Source organism: Oncorhynchus keta, chromosome 10, assembly GCF_023373465.1.
Source record: "Oncorhynchus keta strain PuntledgeMale-10-30-2019 chromosome 10, Oket_V2, whole genome shotgun sequence".
Classification (NCBI taxonomy): domain Eukaryota; kingdom Metazoa; phylum Chordata; class Actinopteri; order Salmoniformes; family Salmonidae; genus Oncorhynchus; species Oncorhynchus keta.
In genome coordinates this window covers 25,928,911-25,939,972 of record NC_068430.1, presented here as the reverse complement: position 1 = coordinate 25,939,972, position 11,062 = coordinate 25,928,911, and positions in this window count along the sequence as shown.

The window sequence follows — 11,062 nt, the reverse complement described above, 5'->3', positions numbered from 1 at the left end:
TGAGATTTAATTAATGACTCCAACCTAAGTGTATGTAATCTTCTGACTTCAACTGTACATATACAATGGGGAGAACAAGTATGATACACTGCCGATTTTGCAGGTTTTCCTACTTACAAAGGATGTAGAGGTCTGTAATTGTTTATCATAGGTACACTTCAACTGTGAGAGACGGAATCTAAAAGAAAAATCCAGAAAATCACATTGTATGATTTTTTAAACTCTGTTTATTAAGTTTTACACACACACACACACACACACACACACACACACACACACACACACACACACACACACACACACACACACACACACACACACACACACACACACACACACACACACAAGACAAAGCAATATAAATAATATACTCAACTAGAAAAAAATATAGCTTTAAAGATACCATACTTTAGACAAGTTAAACATACCAGGCAGAAGGCTACAGAGGTTAAAGGGCAATCTATAGTACAGGGACAGAGCAAACACCTCACCATTGTTCCTGTAAACAGTCAAGGGATAAGGGTGGAGAAATGCAACCACTCACATTCATGGCCACAGACCGACCATCCACTGGACCAAAAATAACGTTTACAATGCTTTAAAATAAAAAATATAAAAAATAGAATGATTATTCATGTAGGCGTGAACAAAATGTAAAAATAACTGGGAAAAACAAGCTCACACTTCAGTCTCCACCCGGGCAAGATGAACAAGGCATCCGCGGATCACAATCAATAAGCACATGGACCTTAATGCCCACCCCCAGCAAAAACACAGAGAGAAGCTCCTCCAACCCTCAAGTCACAGGGGGGTCAAATACAGACTTAATTTAGTTTTAATTGGAATGCCATCAGAGGATGGACTGTTTAAAGTAAGACCGGAATGGAGCCCAAGCCTCATTAAACAGTTTGGGGTTCCCACGTGAATTGAATTGAATTTTTTCTAGTTTCAGAGAGCACAACACATCCCTCACCCAATATTTATAAGATGGGGGAGCTGCCATCTTCCAGTTCTGTAGTATTAGCCGTCTAGCTGAAAGAGTTGTATAAGCAACAGTGTCCGACTGGATTCTTGATAGGGGGGTACCCATGGGCAGTACTCCAAAAAGGGCTGTAAGGGGAGACGGATCTATAACAGTGTCATATATATCAGAGAAACATTTAAATATTAATTCCCAGAAACCTGACAGTTTATAACAGCCCCAAAACATATGTAACAGTGTGGCTGGTTCCACTTTACATCTGACACAGGTAGGATCAAAATCAAAGAATATTCTTCCAAGTTTGGCCCCCGACCAGTGGATACGGTGAACCACCTTGAATTGAATGAGGCTGTGTCTAGTGCTAAAAGAGGACGAGTGCACCCTGTGCAGCACAGATTCCCAGGCATCTTCCCCAAGTTCCTCCCCCAAATCCTTTTCCCATCGAGTCTTTAAAGGCACCAAAGAAGGGTTCTGTAAGTCATGAATTAATGCATATACATCTGAAATTGCGCCCCTAGGAAGCTTGTTCAACTCCAAGATGCTCTCTATAGCTTTATTCGCAGGCCTATTGAGAAATCCAGGTGTGTTAGCTCTGACAAAGTTTCTAGTCTGGAGATAGCGGAAAAAGTGGGATTGGGGGAGATTGAACTTTTCCTGCAGCTGAGAAAAAGAGGCAAATGTATCATCAAAGAATAATTGGGCTAGCGAGGAGAGGCCTAGTGAGTGCCAAATGCCAAAAGCCCCATCATTTAAAGATGGAGGAAATAAAATGTTCTGATTGATTGGGCCTGATAGAGAAAAGCCTCGGAGGCTAAAAGCTAAACGGAACTGATTCCAAATTTTAAGAGACTGCTTTACAATTGGGTTGACACACCTTTTGCCTAGGGACACTGGGAGAGACGAGCACAACACAGAGGAAAGTGCTGCAGGTTTACATGATTCAGACTCCATCTGGACCCAGAGTGGTCTAGGGCCAGTAGGATCAGTCTGCAGCCAGTACAGAACGGCTCTGAAATTTGCAGCCCAGTAGTATGTCTGAAAATTTGGTAGAGCTAAACCCCCCAATGACCTAGGCTTCTGTAAATGTTTTCTACCAATCCATGGTACCGTGCCATCCCAAATAAAATGCATGAATGTTTGATCCAGTGAAATAAAAAAAGATTTTGGAATAAAAATGGGTAAACATTGAAATAAATATAAAAATTTGGGCAACACATTCATTTTAATGACATTAATCCTTCCGATAAGAGAAAGGGGTAGCGAATTCCAAAAAGTAAAAGATTGTTTCAAGCTGTCTGCTAGAGCAACAAAGTTTTCCTGAAACAAATGTGAATATTTCCTTGTCACTTTTACTCCCAAGTAGGTGAATTGATCCCGGACAATCCTAAACTGAGAACTTGTAAAAGAGCACTTTAAAGCAGCCTTGTTTACCGGAAAAAGCTCACTCTTGCCTAGATTCAGCTTGTACCCTGAGATTGATCCAAACTTTTTAAGTACAGATAGGGCATGTGGCAATGAGGTATCGGGGTTGGAGATAAACAAAAGGAGGTCGTTCAGCATATAGCGAGACTTTCTGCTCCCAGCCCGCCCTGATTATACCTTGAATGGCATCATTAGAGCGTAGTGCAATGGCGAGAGGCTCGATTGCCAAAGCAAACAACAAGGGGGAGAGTGGACAACCCTGTCTGCGCATTCAAAAATCTGGACCATTTCCTGTATGAAATTTCATCTTGGTTTCGCCTGTAGCATTAGTTCTGGGGCACTCACAGATAATATCTTTGCAGTTTTGGAAATGTCAGAGTTTTTTCTTTCCAAAGCTGTCAATTACCTGCATAGTCGAGCATATTTTCGTGACAAACTATCTTGTTTAAAACGGGAACGTAAGCTTGAATAGTTTCGCCAACTATACAAGACTAGCCTGTTATATCTAAACATAATTGTAACACAGGTGGGTTACTTACTATCCACAGTTCGCAAGCAACAGTTGCTGAACTGTGAGCATGTTCAAGACTTCTTGATGTGACGTTGAATGTGAGCCATAGCCTCATCCGGAGATTCAAATGTGTAGTCTTTACCCTCATGAGATATCCATAAACGGGCCGGGAATCGCAGTCCATACTTCACACTTGGATGGTCCCGAAGTACTCGTTTGGCCTGTCCGAAATCTGCGCGCTGCCTGGAAACAGTGGGGGAGTAGTCCTGGTAGATGGAGAAGCTCTGTCCTTGAAAGCTCAGAGTGGTATTGCGGGCTCGTCGGAGGATCTCCATCTTCTCATGAAAAAAGTGCACTCGAAGAATGTCACGGGGCCTCTCCCCATCCCGGGGCTTTGGGCGCAGCGAACGGTGGGCTCGATCAATCAGGGGCTTTTCATCTAAGGCAAGAACATCCTTCAGGAGCCCTAAAACGAAATCCGTGGCGCGATGCATTTCCGCTGACTCTGGGACCGATACAAGTCTCAGATTATTGCGGCGAGAGAATCCCTCTAAACTCACACAGCTCTCCTTCACCTTTTTCAAATCCGCAGCTAGGCGTTTAATTTCAGCCGCCAGGAATGTAGTTAAGGGTTCTGCAGCAAAATTCACATATACTTTGAGAATACCACGGGAGCAAACGGAAAACACGTTAGTCGCACATGGCGTCCCTCCTATCCCCCCACATTGTATGATTTTTAAGTAATTCATTTGCATTTTATTGCATGACATAAGTATTTGATACATCAGAAAAGCAGAACTTAATATTTGGTACAGAAACCTTTGTTTGCAATTACAGAGATCATACGTTTCCTGTAGCTCTTGACCAGGTCGGCACACACTGCAGCAGGGATTTTGGACCACTCCTCCATACAGACCTTCTCCAGATCCTTCAGGTTTCGGGGCTGTCGCTGGGCAATATGGACTTTCAGCTCCCTCCAAAAATGTTCTATTGGGTTCAGGTCTGGAGACTGGCAAGCCCACCTTGAGATGCTTCTTATGGAGCCACTCCTTAGTTGCCCTGGCTGTGTGTTTCGGGTCGTTGTCATGCTGGAAGATCCAGCCACGACCCATCTTCAATGCTCTTACTAAGGGGAGGAGGTTGTTGGCCAAGATCTCGCGATACATGGCCCCATCCAGCCTCCCCTCAATACGGTGCAGTCGTCCTGTCCCCTTTGCAGAAAAGCATCCCCAAAAAATGATGTTTCCACTTCCTTGCTTCACGGTTGGGATGGTGTCCTTGGGGTTGTACTCATCCTTCTCCTTCCTCCAAACACGGCAAGTGGAGTTTAGACCAAAAAGCTCTATTTTTGTCTCATCAGACCACATGACCTTCTCCAATTCCTCCTCTGGATCCTCCAGATGGTCATTGGCAAACTTCAGACGGGCCTGGACATGCGTTGGCTTGAGCAGGGGGAGGGGGACCTTGCGTGTGCTGCAGGATATTAATCCATGACGGCGTAATGTGTTACTAATGGTTTTCTTTGAGACTGTGGTTCCAGCTCTCTTCAGGTCATTGACCAGGTCCTGCCGTGTAGTTCTTTAAACTGTATTGTTGGTCAAGGCTTGTAAGTAAGAATTTCACTGTAAAGTGAAAACACCTGTTGTATTTGGCACGTGACAAATACAATTTGATTTGATTTGATTTAACCTGCCTAAACGATTATCGTCCCGTAGCGCTCACATTTGTAACCATGAAATGCTTTGAAAGGCTGGTCATGGCACACATCAACACCATCATCTCAGACACCCTGGACCCAATCCAATTCGCATACCACCCCAACAGATCACACAATCTCTATTGCACTCCACACTGCTCTCTCCCACCTGGACAAGAAGAATACTTATGTGAGAATGCCGTTCATTAACTACAGCGCAGTAGTAGTCGGCTGTACCTGCACCAAAACACCAGTATTTTTCATTCATACTGTAGCTTGTTCTAATCTTTTTAAATAGGTAGCCAATTTGTTTTCAGCAGTTCTTTCCATGACTGATCAAAACTAATTTTCTCATGGCTCTCTCTTGTTCCTCTGCAGCAGACAATTGTAAGATCTCGCGATCTTCATAATATTATACCGTGAGGTCCCTGGAAATTCCCAGCCCTAGTAACAACACATCTGCCAAACTGACCCCTCCGGGGTGTGTGCTTTGTCCCCTCCTATACTCCCTGTTCACCTATGACTGTGTGGCCACATGTCTCCAACGCCATCATCAGGTTTGCTGATTACACGACGGTGGTAAGCCTGAGCACCGACAACGATGAGACAGCCTACAGGGATGAGGTCAGAGACCTGGCAGCGTGGTTCCAGAACAACAGCAACCTCTCCCTCAACGTCAGAAAGACAGAACGGAAGCTGATCGTGGACTACAGGAAGTAGAGGGGCGAGCACAATCTCCTAAACAGATTGACAACGCTGTAGTGAAGTGGGTCACTAAGGACTTAACATGGTCCTCTCACAGCAGCACTGTTGGTTGAAAATATTTGGCATGGCCCCTCAGATCCTCGAAGTGTTCTACAGCTGCACCATCGAGAGCATCTTGACTTGCTGCATCACGACTTGGTATGGCAACTGCACAGCGCTCAATCGCAAGGCACTACAGAGGGTTGTGTGGATGGCCCAGTACATGGGGCTAAACTCCCTGCCATCCAGGACCTCTATACCAGGCAGTGTCAGAGGAAGGCCCGGAAAAAGGCCCAGCCACCCAAGCCATAGACTGTTCAATCTGCTACCACATGGCAAACGGTACCAGAGCGCCAAGTTCAGGACCAAAAGGAACCCATAACAGCTTCTACTCCTCAGACATAAGACTGCTGAACAGTTAATCAAATGGCTACCTGGACTATTGAATTTACCCTTTTTTTCACTCACTCTCTTGCACGGACTCTACCCACATGCTCACACATGCTTACACTGACACTCCAACACACCACACATTTTCACACACACTGCTTCTACTCTATCCAGAGTGCCAAAACCCTTTTACCCCGACCTACATGTTAATATTACCTCAACTACCTTGTACCCCTGCACATTGACTTGTTACCGGTACTCCTTGTATATAGTCTCGTTATTGTGTTACTATTTGCACATTTTCTTACTTTTTAACTCTGCATTGTTGGGGAACGACTCGTAAGTAAAAATCTAATCAAATCAAATTTTATTGGTCACATACACATGGTGTCACGTCCTGACCTTAGTTCCTTTTTATGTCTCTGTTTTTAGCTTGGTCAGGGCATGAGTTGGGGTGGGCATTCAATGTTTTTGTTCTATGTGTTGTATTTCTGCTTTTGGCCTGGTATGGTTCCCAATCAGAGGCAGCCGTCAATCGTTGTCTCTGATTGAGAATCATACTTAGGTAGCCTGTGTTCCCACTATGATTTGTGGGTAGTTGTTTTCTGTTTAGTGTATGTCACCTTGCAGAACTGTTCCGTTTCTTCCATTCACTTTGTTATTTTGTCTTTGTGTGTTCAGCTAATAAATTAACATGGACACTTACCACGCTGCGCATTGGTCCGATATTTCATACTCGTCGTCAGACGACGAAGAGATCCGTTACAGAACTACCCACCACAACCGGACCAAGCAGCGTGGTAACCAGGAGCAGAGGGTTCTGGACTTCTGGACTTGGGAGGAGATTTTGGATGGCAGGGGACCTTGGGCACTGGCTGGGGAATATCGCCGCCCCCGGGAAGAGCTGGAGGCAGCCAAAGCCGAGCGGCGGCATTATGAGGAGTTAGCACGGCAGCGCAACAGGGACGAGAGGCAGCCCCAAAAATGTATTGGGGGTGCTTACCGGCGAGAGGTGGACCGGTCAGGCACCGTGTTATGCCGTGAGGCGCACGGTGTTCCCAGTGTGTAGGCATAGCTAGAGTGGGCATCGAGCCAGGAGAAATGAAGCCGGCTCAGCGCATCTGGTCTCCAGTGCGTCTCCTCGGCCCGGGGTAAATATGGCACCAGCCCTATGCACGGTGTCCCCGGTTCGCCAGCACAGCCCAGTGCGGTCTGTTCCACACCACCGCACTTGCCGGGCTACGGGGAGTATCCAGCCAGGACAGGTTATGCAGGCTCGGTGCTTGAGACCTCAGGTGCGCCTCCACGTTCCGGTCTATCCAGTGCCTTCTCCACGCACCAGGCCTCCTGTGGCAGCCCCACACACCTGGCTGTCTCTCCGTCTCCTCCCTCCAGGTGATCCCGCCTGTCCAGCACTTCCAGAGTCTCCCTCCTGTCCAGCGCTTCCAGAGTCTCCCTCCTGTGCAGCGCTTCCAGATTCTCCCTCCTGTGCAGTGCTTCCAGAGTCTCCCTCCTGTGCAGCGCTTCCAGAGTCTCCCTCCTGTGCAGCACTTCCAGAGTATCCCTCCTGTTCAGCGCTTCCAGAGTCTCCCTCCTGTCCAGCGTTGCCAGAGCCGCCCGTAAGTCAGGAGCTGTCAGAGCCTCCCGTCAGTCAGGAGCTGCCAGAGCCGCCCGTCAGTCAGGAGCTGCCAGAGCCGGCCGTCTGTCCTGAGCTGCCAGAGCCGCCAGTCAGTCAGGAGCTTCCAGAGCCGCCCGTCTGTCCTGAGCTGCCAGAGCCGCCTGTATGTCCTGAGCTGCCAGAGCCGCCCGTCAGTCAGGAGCTGCCAGAGCCGGCCGTCTGTCCTGAGCTGCCAGAGCCGCCAGTCAGTCAGGAGCTTCCAGAGCCGCCCGTCTGTCCTGAGCTGCCAGAGCCGCCCGTCTGTCCTGAGCTGCCAGAGCCGCCTGTCGGTCAGGAGCTGCCGGAAATGCCCGTCAGTCAGGAGCTGCCAGTGCCGCCCGTTACTCCGGCGCTGCCGGAGTCTCCGATCTATTCGCGGCCTGCTGCAGGGGTCCCCAGTTTGAGGCCGGCGGCGAGTGTCGCCACTCCAAAGGGTAGGGGACCCTGGGCACTGGGTCGCCGCTCCAAAGGCGCCACTTAAGCGGGAAAAGACTATGGTGGAGTGGGGTCCACGTCCCGTGCCAGAGCCGCCACTGCGGACAGACGCCCACCCAGACCCTTCCCTATAGGTTCAGGTCCGGAGTCCGCACCTTTGGAGGGGGGTACTGTCACGTTCTGACCTTAGTTCCTTTTTTATGTCTTTGTGTTAGGTTGGTCAGGGCGTGAGTTGGGGTGGGTAGTTTATGTTATTTTTTCTATGTTGGTATATTTCTATGTGTTTGGCCTAGTATGGTTCTCAATCAAAGGCAGGTGTCATTCGTTGTCTCTGATTGAGAATCATACTTAGGTAGCCTGTTTTCCCCATGTTGGTTGTGGGTGTTTAATTTCTGTTTAGTGTCTGTTCACCTGGCAGAACTGTTTCGTTTTCTCTTCGTTGTTATTTTGTGTAGTGTTCAGTTTTTCAATTAAAATATGACGAACACTTACCACGCTGCATTTTGGTCCGATCCTTCTTACTCTTCGTCAGACGAAGAGGAGATTCGTTACACATGATTAGCAGATGTTAATGCGACTGTAGCGAAATGCTTGTGGTTCTAGTTCCGACCATGCAGTAAAATCTAACAAGTATTCTAATAATTTCACAACTACCTTATACACACACAAGTATAAAGTAATGAATATGCTACGGGGCGCTAGTCATTTAGCTCAGGTACCTTAGCTTTCTCTAAATGTCTACAACTGTTGTATTCAGCACGTGACAAATACAATAAAATTTGAAAATGCAATATGTATACTGAACAAAAATATTAAACGCATGTAAAGCGTTGGTCCCATGTTTCATGAGATGAAATGAAAAAATTCCACTCACAAAAAACTGTTGTTGTGCACAAATTTGATTATAACCCTGTTACTGAGCATTTCTCCTTTGCCAAGATAATCCATCCATCTGACAGAAGTGGCATATCAAAAAGCTGATTAAACAGCTTTCATTACACAGGTGCACCTTGTGCTGGGGACAATTAAAGGTCACTCTAAAATGTGATGTTTTGACACAACAATGCCACAGAGCTGTTGCCAGAGAATTTTATGTTCTGAAAAAAAAATCTGAAAATGTCCCAGTTCTTCCATGGGCTGCATACTCATCAGACGTCATCCAATGATGCTCTGGATTGACGTATACGACAGCGTATTCCAGTTCCCGCCAATATCCAGCAACTTCTCACAGCCATTGAAGAGGAGTGGGACAACATTTCACAGGCCACAGTCAACAGCCTGATCAACTCTAAATCCATAGATTATAGGACCTAATTTATTTATTTAAATTCACAGATTTCCTTATAGGAACTGTAACTCAGTAAAATCTTTGAAATTGTTGCTTTATGCAATTATTATTTTATTCAGTATACATATGCATGTGAATGGTGTGTATAGACAGCATTGCCAGTACAGTTCTTTCAGGAAGTATTTACATCCCTTGAATTTTTTGTATTTTGTTGCGTTGCATCCTGAATTTAAAATTAATTAAATGTTCAAATTTGTGTCATTGGCATAGACACAATTACCCCATAATGTCAAAGTGGAATTGTGTTTTTAGAAATGTTTTAAAAATGAAAAGCTGAAATGTCTTGAGTCAATACATATTCAACCCCTTTGTTATGACAAGCCTAAATAAGTTCAGGAGTAAAAATGTGCTCAACAAGTTGCATGGACTCACTCTGTGTGCAATAATAGTGTTTAAAATGATTTTTGAGCGACTACCTCATCTCTGTACCCCACACATACAGATAATTGTATTGTCCCTCAGTTGAGCAGTGAATTTCAAACACAGGTTCAACCACAAAGACCAGGGAGGTTTTCCAATGCCTCGCAAAGGAGGGCACCTATTGGCAGATAGGTAAAAACAATTCATTCAGGATTATCCGTAATCATGGTAGCATCCATATTAATGTAGAAATGTTTTGACACATTCTATTCTTATTTACAGTAAAAGTGACTCCAAAAAGTGAGTGCTACAGGGCAATAGTCATTTAGTTCAGTTACCTTCACTTTGTTGGGTACAGGAGCAACGGTGGACATCTTGATGCAAGTGGGGACAACAGACAGGGATAGGGAGAGATTGAATGTAAGTACACTCCAGCCAGCTGGTCTGCACATGCTCAGATGATTCCGCTTGGTATGCCGTCTGGGCCAGCAGCCGTACAAGGATTAACAAGTTTGAATATCTTACTTACGTTGACCACAGAGATCGGGAGCACAGAGTCCTCGTGAGCGGAGGGAGCCCACGTCGGCGGCTCTGTGTTGTTTTGTTCAAAGCAGGTGAAGGTGTTTAGCTGGCTTTCCCTTTATAATCCATGATTGTCTGGATTCTCACCCACATGCTTCTCGTGTCTGAGCCATTGAATTGAGAATCCACTTTGTCCCTGTACTGTCATTTTGCCTCTTTGATTGCCTTTCGGAGGTCATAGCTGGGTTGTTTGTACAGAACCATATTCCCAGTCACCTGGCCATGGTTAAATGCAGTGGTTCATGTTCAAATTATCCACGGTTTTTGGTTTGGTTGGTTTGGATAAGTTCTAATCTTCACAGTAGGAAAAACATCCACTATGAACTTCCTGATGAACCCAGTCACCGAGTCAGTGTGTACATCGATACAATCATCAAAGGTGACCCGGAGCATTTTCCAGTCTAGATTCCGATTGGTCAGACCAATGTTGAACAGTCCTTACTATGGGTGGTTCCTGCTAAAACGTTTCTCCCTATAGGCGGGGAGGAGCAGGACGGAGGGAGAATAACAATGGTAAAGCGTGTTCTCTCCGAGTGTAGTCCAGGAGATGTGTTGATAGAATTTATGGAATGTTTCCTTTATCAAAGTCCCCAGCTACAATACAATCGGCCTCAGGATATGCGGTTTCCAGTTTGCACAAAGTCCAGTGTAGTTCCTTGAGAGCCGTCACAGTGTCGGGGGGGGGGAATATACATGGTAGGGACAATGACAAAAGAAAATTATAATCTTGGCAGGTAATGCGGTTGGCATTTGATGGTGAGGTATGTCGTGGAAATTTCCTGTATTTACCAAATCATGAGAGCAAACCACACACAAGGCAGAGTTATCACAAAGTCCATCTTTAATTATATGAGCTCCATCACAACCCTGTGACTCTCAGATCAATTCAGTGTCTATAAATGAATTCTCTCAGAGTCCCTTACACATTGCAACTG